The sequence below is a fragment of the Cnephaeus nilssonii genome (assembly GCF_951640355.1).
Source record: "Cnephaeus nilssonii genome assembly, chromosome: 12".
NCBI classification, from domain to species: Eukaryota; Metazoa; Chordata; class Mammalia; order Chiroptera; family Vespertilionidae; genus Cnephaeus; species Cnephaeus nilssonii.
In genome coordinates this window covers 75,815,774-75,828,342 of record NC_137083.1, presented here as the reverse complement: position 1 = coordinate 75,828,342, position 12,569 = coordinate 75,815,774, and the positions used below count along the sequence as shown (strand labels likewise).

At 40.2% G+C, this 12,569-nt stretch overlaps 1 protein-coding gene across 6 annotated transcripts in view; it reads right to left on the bottom strand.

Annotated features, from left to right (window-relative positions):
• Nucleotides 1–12,569, bottom strand: part of COA1 (cytochrome c oxidase assembly factor 1) — a 44,487-nt gene that overhangs the window by 21,201 nt on the left and 10,717 nt on the right. For 4 of the 6 annotated variants that reach the window (XR_013814298.1, XM_079786257.1, XM_079786261.1 and 1 more), the window contains exon 1: nucleotides 7,762–7,900. The gene's annotated coding sequence lies outside the window, so the exon portion shown is untranslated. Of the gene's footprint in view, nucleotides 1–4,065; nucleotides 4,166–7,761; nucleotides 7,901–12,569 lie in introns of those variants that run through there. The other 2 variants (XM_079786258.1, XM_079786259.1) reach the window with 2 other exon arrangements.

Sequence of the window (12,569 nt, the reverse complement as noted above, 5' to 3'; positions counted from 1 at the left end):
TAAAATAGCTATGGTACATTTACACAATGGACTATTACTCAGCTCTAAAAAGAATGGACCTGGAGAGCATTATGTTAAATGAAATAAATAAGCCAGTCAGAGAAAGACAAATACCATATGATTTCACTCATATGTAGAATTTAATGAACAAACTGAACTAACAAGCAAAACAGAGACAGACTCAACAGGCAGATAGCGCTGTTGTGGGGGTGGAGGGATTGAGAAAAGAACTCATGGAGAACAACAATGCAGTGATTGTGGGATAGAGGGGGAAGAGGAGGTGGAAGAGGGTAGGAGTGAATAAGTAGTGATAGGGGGGAAAAAAATAAAATAGCTTTATTTGAAAAATAAAATGGAGGTAATAATACTTTTCAGTAGACCAATTAGGAAGCAGTATCCAGAGAGATAATGGTAGTTTGAACTAGGTGATAGAGGAAGAGATGAAGTGACATTTCAGAAACTGTAAGAGGAAGAATAAAGAAAATGTTGAAAGGTCTTAAAGATGGTCAGAGACAGTTTTCATGAGCAACTGGATAAATGGTGGTTCCAGTTCCCAGGGGAGTATATACTGTCAGGTGTAACTTGCCGGAAGTGTAAGGAAAAGGGGAGTCCCTTTTTGAGTGCGTTATGTTTGAAAACTTATGAGTCATCTAAGTGTGAATGTCTCACAAGCTATACATCATCATTTTCCACTGAATATCTCTGTTAAAGCTTCAAACTCAGGATGCTGAATTTCGACATCTGTACCTTTCTTCTGCATCTGCTCCATTTGCTGATTAATTAATGCCACCAATTTTGAAAAATGATAGATGAGTTTCCTACATGTGATAGAAAAAGCTGGAATATAAAATATCCTGTCTCACTGGTAAGATTATATGACTCACAGATTTATTCTTAACGCTGGAGTTATTCACGCCACAAAGGTTAACCTTAAGTAAAGAGTTAACTCATGACTCAGCAAGTATTTTAAAACATTTGAAAATAAATACGTAAGTATTAAGGGTACCTTTATCCACAACTTGTTTGCTAGGAATATTACAAGAGTAAGAGAGATTTTGGAAAGGATCCAAGTAAATAGATTCAAGAGTTAATGTTAACTCTTAATTAACTGTCCTGGTTTTCTGAAGTGAAAACTTAAAAGTAATTACTTTCAGCCAATAAGAAGCATCACAATCTTTATTAATGTCCTATTATAGCACAACACTGCCACCTGTTGGACGATATCACTACAAAAATAGTTTTATTTCTGAGAAAGTTTGTGAGTTTCTGAAAGAAAACAAAAGAGAACAGAATAATGGTTGCCAGAGGGGAGAGGAATTGGGGGTCTAGATGAAAAAGATGAAGGGGCCCTAACCAGTTTGGCTCAGTGGATAAAGCATCGGCCTGCGGACTGAAGGGTCCCAGGTTCAACTCTGGTCAAGGGCATGCATGTACCTTGGTTGCGGGCACATCCCCAGTAGGGGGTGTGCAAGAGGCAGCTGAACGATATTTCTAACTTTCTATCCCTCTCCCTTCCTCTCTGTAAAAAATCATTAGAATATATTAAAAAGAAAGAAAGAAAAAGATGAAGAGATTGAGAAATATAGCTTGGTAGTTATACAACAGTCATGTGGATGTTACATAGGGAATATAGTCAATACTGTAATAACTATGAACTTGTATAATGCCACTTAGGTACTGGAAATATCAGGGGGAACACTTTGTAAAACATGATTATCTAACTACTATGTTGTACACCTGAAACTAAGACAAAATAATACTGAATGTAAATTGTAATTTAAAAATTTTTTTAAAAGACTAAGTTGATTTTGTCCTTTCTAGCCCATTACACTTGGATAAAACCATTAGTATACAGAAAATAAATTCAACATCACCAATTTCCACAATTAAAAAGCACAGCATGATATTTACTTCTTGGTTTTAATTACTTGGGTGAGGGAAAGATGTGACCATGAAAACACAGCATGAGAGTTTTTGAGATGAGGTGTATCTGATTATAGTGATGGTTACACAAAGCTATACATGTGTTAAAATTCATAGAACTGTAAACCAAAAGGCAAAATAGTCAATTTTACTGTATTATAATATTTTCAAAAAGATACAGAATAAGAGGATAAAAAGTGCCATATATATATATATATATATATATATATATATATATATATATATGGTTGATTTCAGAGAGCGGAAGAGAGGGTAAGATAGAAACATCAATGATGAGAATCACTGATTGGCTGCCTCCTGCATACCCCCTACTGGGGATCGAGCCCACAACTCTGGGCATGTGCCCTGACCAGGAATCAAACTGTAACTTTCTGGTTCATTGGTCGACACTCAATCACTGAGTAACACCAGCTGAGTTACCATATATTTTTTAAAAAGAGGAGGAAATCATAAAAAGTTAGACTATGAAGTATTCCCAGAAAATTCAAGTTTTGCCAAATTAATGTTTTTGAAATACGAAATATTGAAATATATTTAAATACTTCTAGTGTACATCCATAACTTTTAGAAACACTTCTAGGTCTATATTTAAATATTTCAACATGCTTGTCAGGTTAGGATCTTTCTAATTTTGTTTGGGCTTTAGGCTTTTGAACTAAAAATGGCAAAACTGGCCGAAACCGGTTTGGCTCAGTGGATAGAGCGTCGGCCTGTGGACTGAAGGGTCCCAGGTTCAATTCCGGTCAAGGGCATGTACCTTGGTTGCGGGCACATCCCCTGTGGGGGGGGGTGCAGGAGGCGGCTGATCGGTGTTTCTCTCTCATCGATGTTTCTAACTCTCTATCCCTCTCCCTTCCTCTCTGTAAAAAATCAATAAAATATATTTTTTTAAAAATGGCAAAACTGTTCAATTTTCTGCCAATACTTTTGCATTCTAATGTTTTATGATTTTCTTTTTATCCTCTTATTCTGTACCTTTTTAAAAATTATCATACAGTAAAAGTGACTACTTTGCCTTTCTGTTTACAGTTCTATGAACTTTAACACAAGTACAGATTTGTATAACTACTACTATAATGAAGATATATCTCATCTCAATAATACTGGTGCTATCTCACTCTATTCCTAACACAGACAGGTGTGATGCTAGGTAACAATCTAATAATGGAAACTAGGAATCAGTATTTAACCTTGATTCTGGTACCCTGAAAAGAAAGTCTTATAAAGGCATTTTTATTTGATTGTGTATTGCTTCTCTCAAAAAGCTGGAGTATAAATAGGCTGAGCTGAGTGCTTAGCATCTTTGTAATCTTGGTATTTGCAGGATACTAAGCAAGTCACATATAAATCTAATTTATGTTGAAGTTCCAAGGGTCTGCAGCATTCAAATCCATCTGCGGGCCTTTCCAGTGCATTTGTAGATGCCAAATGCTATGAGGTGCCAAGAGCACCTTACAGAATTCCATTTATGAGATACCTAGAATAGTCAAACTCATGGAGACAAAAAGTAGAATCATGGTTGGCAGGGGCTGGGTGGCAGGGAGACAATGGGGAGTTATTTAATGGATATAGAGTTTTAGTTTGGGAAGATAAAGATGTGAGAGAATGGTTCAGAAAGTTGCACAACAATATGAATGTATTTAATGATACTGAATTGTATGGTTAAAATGCTAAACTTCGTGTTATGTATATTTTACCACAACTTAAGCAGTTAAGCAAGAAACACAAAATCCTCCTAACAAATCAGGCCATAGGGAGAACTAGAAATTGTATGTAAAATAAATATATGCAACTTTTTCTAGAGAGCTACGGTAATATTAACTTTCTTCAGTTTCTCAAAATGTTCAGTGACCTTAAAAGTATTTGAATTACCACTATAAAATAAGAAAAATATAAAAATATTTGAGTTAAACCTATGAAATGAAACAAATATAAAAATTAATAAGATTTTATAAAACTGTTATTCCCAGCATGTCCCTATCAATATAGAACCAATATAGTTACATCCAAGCTCTGTACATATTAAATCCTCAAAAAGCCATCGCCGGTTTGGCTCAGTGGATAGAGCATTGGCCTGCGGACTAAAGGGTCCCAGGTTCAATCCTGGTCAAGGGCACTTACCTCAGTTGCAGGCTCATTCCCCTGAGGGCAGTGCAGGAGGCAGCCAGTCAATGATGTTCCTCTCTCATTGATGCTTCTATTCCTCTCCCTTCTTCTCTCTCTAAAAATAAATTAAAATATATTTTTTAAATCCTCAAATAAACTCCTACTAGCATAAAATAAGTACCACTACTTGATGACAACTGTCCAGTACAGTATATTAAACATGAATAAAAGAATACAGTATATTAAACATGAATAAAAGAATAAAGGAGTAACTTCTACAAGTCTGTTTGAAATAGAAAATTAAATGAACCAACAAAACTGAAGCAGATTATAGCACATTTTTCAAGGCAGGGAGATGAGGAGGCAGTGTCTATAATAATAAATACTCTAAGTTAAATATGTACTAGGAATGCAAATGTCACACTAACCAGGGAACTACTATGTTAGTTTCTGTAACGCATATAGTTTAAAGCAGTATCCCAAACTACACTCACAAAAGCCTACAAAAGGAAAACACTGACAGTCCTGACTATACAAAAAATGTAGAGTAAAAGATAAAAAACAAAATTTAATAGGCAAATAGACTGAAAATATTTGCCACATATCTAACAGTCAAAATAGGAAACATCTCTATACAAAGAACTTTATATATATATATATAATTGATATTTTTGCAGAGAGGAAGAGAGAGGGATAGAGAGTCAGAAACATCGATCAGCGAGAAACATCGATCAGCTGCCTCCTGCACACCTCCTACTGGGGATGTGCCCTCAACCAAGGTACATGCCCTTGACCGGAATTGAACCTGGGACCCTTCAGTCCACAGGCAGATGCTCTATTCACTGAGCCAAACCGGTTTTGGCTATACAAAGAATTCTTACAAATCAGTAAGGAAAACACAAAATTCAATAGGGAATAAACAAATTATATAAACTATTTCTTCCGGCTTCATTTTCAAATCTCATAATGCTGTACACATATTCTTTACAGCTCTTTTTCCTGGGCCTGGTCTTCCACACACAGTAGTTATTGTTCAACTTGCTCACTGAATTGCCCCTACAGACCTTAAACATGGTCTTCAGAGAGAGTAAATATTAACCTCACAAGCTTTTCATTTAAAAGAACTATAGCATAATCTACAAGGCTTTCATATATCTGATAAGGGACTTACATCTAGAATATAGTATATGCCCAGCCAGTGTGGCTCAATGGTTGAGTGTTGACTTATGAACCAGGTCACAGGTTCGATCCCAGTCAAGGCACATGCCTGGGTTGTGGGCTGGATCCCCTGTGGGTGGTGTGCAGGAAGCAGCCAATCAATGATTCTTTCTCAATATAGATGTTTCTCTCTCTCTCTCTCTCCTTCTCCCTTCCTCTCTGAAATCAATAAAAATATATTTTAAAGAAACACTCTAGAATATATAAAGAATTCTTACAACTCAATGATGAAAAGAATAAAAACCTGATTAAAATTGAACAAAGGATATAAATAGACATTTGCCCAAAGATATACAAATGGACAATAAGTACATGAAAAGATGTTCAACATCACTAGCTATCAGAGAAATGCACATCAAAACCTCCAGACACAGATCACACCCAGTAGGATGGCTAGAATAAAAAAGACAAATACTGACAAGTGTTGACAAGGGTGTGGAGAAATCAGAACCAGCATACACTGCTGATGGGAATATAAACGGTGCAGCGGCTCTAGAAAACAGCCTGGCAATTCCTTCAGATGTGAAATGTAGTTTCCCTAAGAGCCAGCAATTCTACTCTTAGGTATATACCCAAGAGAAAGGAAAACATGATGCTTGCATTAAAACGTACACATAAACGTTCATAGCAGCATTACTCATCCAAAACAATACTAATGTCCATCAACTGACCCATGGATAAACGGTGATATATCCATAAAACGAAATATAATCTAGCAATATAGAGGAATTAAGTACTGATACCTGCTACAACATGGATGACATGAATATGAAGTGAAAGAAGACAATCAAAAAAGACTACACACTGCATGATTTCATTTATATAAATCATCCAAAGTAGGCAGATATACAGACCGTAGATTAGTAGTACTTAGGGCTAGGAGTGTAGTGGGGTTGGGGAGAAAATCGGAAGAGAAGGCTCATGGGTTCAGGGTTTCTTTCGGGGGTTAAGAAAATGTTTTAAACTTGATCATGGTGTAAATGCAGTTGCTATCCCAGAGGAACTGCCTTGTATGTCTTATACCTCAAATCTTGGAATATTAAAACAGAGCAAAAGAATCTTTAGATTGGGCGGAAAGCAACATTGTGCCCCAAAGGAACTGTCTGCAAAGATAACAAGAAAGCAGATATTACTGGACTGATGACATCTGAATTGAAAACTTAAAATATTGTTTAGAATTAGCATCACTATGTTAACTTTTCTGCACCAACAGAAATGCCTTCCTTCTATTGATGTAATTGTTCCCCTTCCCTTTCTCATAAATAACCCTGGGCTTCTACCTGAATGCTTTGGTCACACAAAAAATGCTGCTTGCCTCTCACTTAGAAAGGTCTTTTATTTTTAGGTTAAGTGTCAATGGCTTTACAACTTTGTGAATGTATTTTAAAAAATCAGTGTACATTTTAAATGGGTTAATTCTATGGTATGTGAACTATATCACAATTAAGCTGTTTGTTGTTGTTATTTTTAAAGAACCGTAGACTGTATTCCTTCCCCCGCCCCCCTTATATCCTCAGCTCCTAAAATAGTTTGGCAATGTTAGGCATTCAACAAATCCTGACTAAATGAAAGAGTAAATTTCAAAACATGGGTAAACCATTATAAAACTCTGTCATATCCAAAGTGATGAAATTACTGCAGGTTGGCATGGAGGGAGAAGTGTGTACTTTTAGGGGTGTTTTCCTTGACGAGTGAGACGGGGAAGTTCGGCAGAACCAAGACCTTGAAGGGTGTGCAGCCAGGCTAAGGACTTTTTATTAACCTGAATCCATGGAAGTGCCAGTCCGATTTTGAGCAGAGGGACAGGGGCTGCTTTTCTGATGTGCGGTTTAAATGGAGAGGTGCTACTTCTCTCCAGAGTGGAAGCAGAACAACAGAAAAACCTTGAAGTAGAGCAATACCCCCTCGGGTGAGAATGCGGAGATGGGGAAGACAGACAAGCAAATACCAAAATGTAAGATTTTTAATAGATTTTAAAAGTTACACTCAGCAGACCGGGCGCATGCGCGTGCACACTCGCATGCACAAAGACTGACACTCATTCATACACAGACACGTACGGGCATCGAACCCTACACTGAAATCATACCTACAGTCAGACCCTATAGGGAGCTCACGTGTGGTCGGGGCCAGAAGGCATTGTGACCACCGGGCCAGAAAAGTCCACAATGATCTCGGCAGTGTAACAGGACCACCAACCAAGTGCCCGACTACACCTCTCAGGGGACCCCGACTCTTCACACTGTGCTCCCGAGACCGCACAGCAAGGACCGCAGGCCAAGGCCAAGATCAGCTACACGCGTTTCACAACTCGGGGCTGAGAGGCCCCCGAGCAGCATCCCCAGGCGCGGGGCCTACCGCCTGCCTCCCGGCGCCACGCGCAGCGGAGGGAGCGAGCGAGCGACCGCGGCGGGAGGTCCCTCACGGGGCCGGGCGCCCTTCACAGCAGCCCGCCCCGCACGCAGACGCGGCCGCCCGGCTGCCGGCACAAACCTTTCGGGGCGGAGGAGAGACCAGGCTTTCTCCCTGGGGTGAATCTAACTGGTCAAGGACGGAAGGATCAGGTGGCGGAGAGCAGCGAGGCTGCAGCCGCAGGTGAGGAGTGGGCGGGACGAGCCTGCGGGCAGCACGCCCCCGGGAGCAGTCGAGACTTCCGGCGGCGCCTCCTCTGGAGGCTAGAGCGTCCGGCTGCGGACTTGCTTGTCCCACTTAGGCTAGAGCGACCCCGCCCGGGCGGCCGGGCTTCAGCTTCCTAGATGTCTGGGCTCATGCCGGGAAGGGGTTCGCCTCCTCAAATCCCCGCTTTTTGTTTTCTGGGTCCCGGCAGCCCACAACATGCATTCAGTCCTGCCGCGCTGGGCGCGGACGTGTAAACTGCAGCCTCTCATAGCTCCTTTCAGGGATCTCGCGCTTGGCTGACCCCCAGGGACGCGAAACCACAGGCCACCTGACCCCGCACTCTGGCCCTGAAATCCATGTTGCTCCTTTCGCTGAGAAAGCTGGCAGCAATAAAATTTATCTTATTCACCAATTATTTATTAAGTGCCTACTAAATCCAAGGAATGCACAGGTATGAAGAAACTGAAATAGCCCTGGTCGGGTAGCTCAGTTGGTTAGAGTGCTGACCCATATGCCAAGGTTGTGGGTTCCATTTCTGGTCAGGGCACATACAAAAATCAACCAATGATTGCATGGATATCTCTCTATCTATCTATCAAAAATTAATAAATAAATTTTGAAAAGTTAGAAAAAAGAGAAAATTCTGGAGTGGTCTCTGTTCTCATGGAATTTGATAGTAAAATAGGTAATAGTATTTACCTCAGAGATTTGTAAAGGATGCAAAGTACCTAGAATAGTGCCTGGTGTCTTGTAAGTGCTCAGTAAACATTAGCTATTATTGTTTTCGTCTTCATCATTCTGTAACAGAGAATAAAAACTTTATTCTACTCTAACTAACCATGAAACGGAATTAGAATAAAATGTACTAACAAGCTGATAAGAGGAACTCACACACTGCAGACAATTGCAGGCATCAGCAATTCCAGTTCCTGCTTGTACCAGAAAGGGCCATGACCATGACTCTGGTTGACCCAGCTCCCCCAAATGCAGGAACTGGGCTAGCACTGACCAGTTCCAGTATGCTGCCATTAAAGATCCATATTGGGGCCAGCAAGGACATTGCCACTGATCTATTTGTTCTGCTTTCCCTCTCCCTCCATATAAAACCCCTGCCTGCACTGAGATGCTGAGATGGGCTTTGTAACAAAAGCCCCCTGTCTTGACATATGTAATACTTTCAACAATAAAGAATAATTTTTAGGAAAAAGAGTCCCCCAGCTTCTCAGGTGACCAGTACTTGAACAAACCTTTTTCACCAGCATCTGTCTCACAAGTTTGGTTTTCATGGTGCAGGCAGCTAAACCTTGGTTCTGATTACAATTCCGTGATCATCATAATCACTGTTATTATCGTTTACTTTTTTAGTGTCAAGCTTGAAGTTCAAACACCTTTCCTCCGTGAAGCAACAAGTCTCAGGACTGATAGGTCACCTAAATTGTGTTCCAAAACCAGACTAACCAAGTTCACTCTTCAAACCACACACCTCTACTAGGGAAAAAAATCAGATTGTAAACACGTACTCTGTATGGTGTTGATATATCATGCATACTATAAAACTGTCCTAAGATATAGAACTTTAAAAGGATGAGATAAAAATACGAATAGAATTTCTATTATTTTCTTTCCATGCAACAAATAGGTTTGTCATTCATAGATTCCATCACTTTGGAATCTATTGGCTAACTGAGCACATTATCACGGGGCTTATCATTAAACTATGAATCCCCAGAATAGGTCTTTTAAGAAGAAATAATGTAAACTAATCATATTTGAGTTGCTTGAACATAAGGACTATCTGAATGGTGTCTTACATCAGAGGAAATGAAGAAATAAAATAAGTATACATTGAGTAATCTTCATTGATCCAACATTGATGATTGACTTCTTAAATTTCCAAAGATTGAAATGCCATACAACTAACTTGATATTTTACAGAATAAATAAACAAACAAAAAGTTTATGAGGTTTTGTATAGATGTACTTTATATAGTATTTATGAAATATTAGCTCTGGTACCATATCAGAAATAGAAACATACTTACTTTGTAACTAAGAAAGCATAAAATAGGTTTTTCTGACCATTTGCTTGAAAACTCTTAATTTACATTTCTATCACTGGACTTAAATCTGCCAAAGTTTTATTTACATTTTTAATATGGTTTAAAAAATGCTCCATAGTGAATAATGTTACTATGTATCTACTCAATATTTATTCCCCTCTGACCTCTTTGTAACAAAACCCATTTTTGTTTAGATAGCCACCCTACTCCCAATATCAAAAAATGACACTGATCTCTAAAACAGTCACCATACAGAATTCCTCTAGGAATGACTGGTTATTGGTCAAGGGATAAGCAAGTGACACAAGTTGGCTTAATCAGACTGAAGGTAAGAACTCCCATTTCATGCTTAGGAGACAGTTTCTAACATTTCCTCTTGATGTTGAACTATCTAGCCCTCACTGCCACTGGAAGCCATTCTGCCAACCACAGAAATAAAGCTGCTTCTGAGGACAGCTAAATGAAGTGATAAAGATATTCCAGTCAGAGAAAGACAAGTGCTATATGATTTCACTTATATGTGGAATCTAATGAACAAAATAAACTAACAAAATAGAAACAGACTTATAGATACAGAGAACAGACTGACAGCTGTCAGATGGGAGGAGAGTTGGGGGGACTGGGTGAAAAAGGTGAAGGGATTAAGCAAAGAAAAAAAAAACTCATAGGAGAGAGAAACCAAAGAACTTATATACAAAACCATGGACACGAACAATAGCATGGTGAAGACCTGGGGGGAGGGAGGGTGGGGCCGGGTAGAAGGGGGCAAAAGGGGGGAGGGAATGGGAGCCATTTGTAATACTGTCAACAATAAACAAAATTAAAATTAAAAATTTTTTAAAAGAATAAGAAATTATAAGTGGTAGAAGCAATAGAAGCAAAGTAAAAAATAAGAAATCATAAAATATGTTAAAGGACTCAAATTTATAATTACAAAGAAATTAATTGATATCATGGTCGAGTTGTATATTTTTAAATCTCAAATTTAAATTTTTCTCCAAGACAGAGAAGTAGATAACAAAAGGAAGGCAGGAAAATAAAAATCAACTTGAGAAGAAACTGAGTTTCAGGGAAAGAGCTGGGGAAGACAATAATCTTTCCAAGTTCTTAATCTATTATAATGACTAGAGGCCCGGTGCACAAAACTGGGATCGGGCCTAAACAGGCAGTCGGACATCCCTCTCACAATCCAGGACTGCTGGCTCCCAACTGCTCACCTGCCTGCCTTCCTGATTGCCCCTAACCACTTCTGCCTGACAGCCTGATCACACCCTAAACACTTCCCTGCCAGTCTGATTGATGCCTAACTGCTCCCCTGCAGCCTGATTGCCCCTAACTGCCCTTCCCTGCAGGCTTGATAGCCCCCAACTGCCCTCCCTTGCAGGCCTGGTCCCTCCCAAATGCTCTCCCCTGCTGGCCATCTTGTGGTGGTCATCTTGTGTCCACATGGGGGTAGCCATCTTTGACTACATGGGGGCAGCCATCTTGTGTGTTGGAGTGATGGTCAATTTGCATATTACTCTTTTATTAGATAGAATAGAGGCCTGGTGCACGGGTGAGGGCCAGCTGATTTGTCCCAGATCAGGGTGGGGGTTCCCTTGGGGAGTGGGGTGGCCTGGGCAAGGGGCCTGTGGTGGTTTTCAGACTGGCCACGTCCCCTGGCAACCCAAGGGGAGGCCCTGGTATCTGGGATTTATTTATCTTCTATAATTGAAACTTTGTAGCCTTGAGCAGAGGCCAGGGCAGGCCAGGGCGGGTGGGAAGCTTGGCTTCCTCCATTGCCGGGGGTAACCCAAGCCTCCGGCTGGCTCCAGCTCCATGGCTGCCACCATATTTGTTGGGTTAGTTTGCATACTCGCTCTTGATTGGTTGGTGGGTGTGGCTTGTGGGCATAGTGGAGGTATGGTCAATTTGCATGTTTCTCTTTTATTAGATAGGATTGTCCCATATCTCCCTTAAACTCTCCTCCTGCTTTTTAATTTTTTTCCCAATTGCTGCTCTGAATGGATGTTTTTCTACTTTGTCTTCTAACTTGCTGATTATGTCCTCAGCTTCCTCTGATCTACTGTTGAATCCTTCCAGGATATTCTTCATTTCTTCTGGATTCTTATTCATGTTGGTGTATTTCTCATTCAGCTCCCTTTAATTCTCATTAAGTTGCTTGTAATTCTCACGCAGATGTTTGCTCATCCTTATTACCATTACTTTAAATTTTTTATCTGACAAATTACCTCTATTTCATTTAGTTCCTTTTGTGGCAATTCCTCCTTTTCTTTCATTTGGGGGTTATTTCTTTGTCTTCCCATTTTAGCAGTCCAGTAGTCTGGGGAGCTGGGTGAGGCGGGTGGGTTCACCGTGTTGTTCCATGTGTTCAGAGATGACTGGTCCCACAGGATCCCAGCAATGTGTCTGATCTTCTGATGACACCAGGTTAGGCGTGTCCAGTCTCTGTGACAGGTCCCTGCATCTTGTGTGCCTCAGGTCACATCTACTGGGCAGTGTCAGGCAGCAGGACCATTTGCCCAGGGGTTCCACATATGACACAGTGGGTCAGAGTGACAGGTCCCTGCATCTGGGGGCATTTGGGTCACCCTGGCAGAGCTGGGAGCACTACATTAAGGT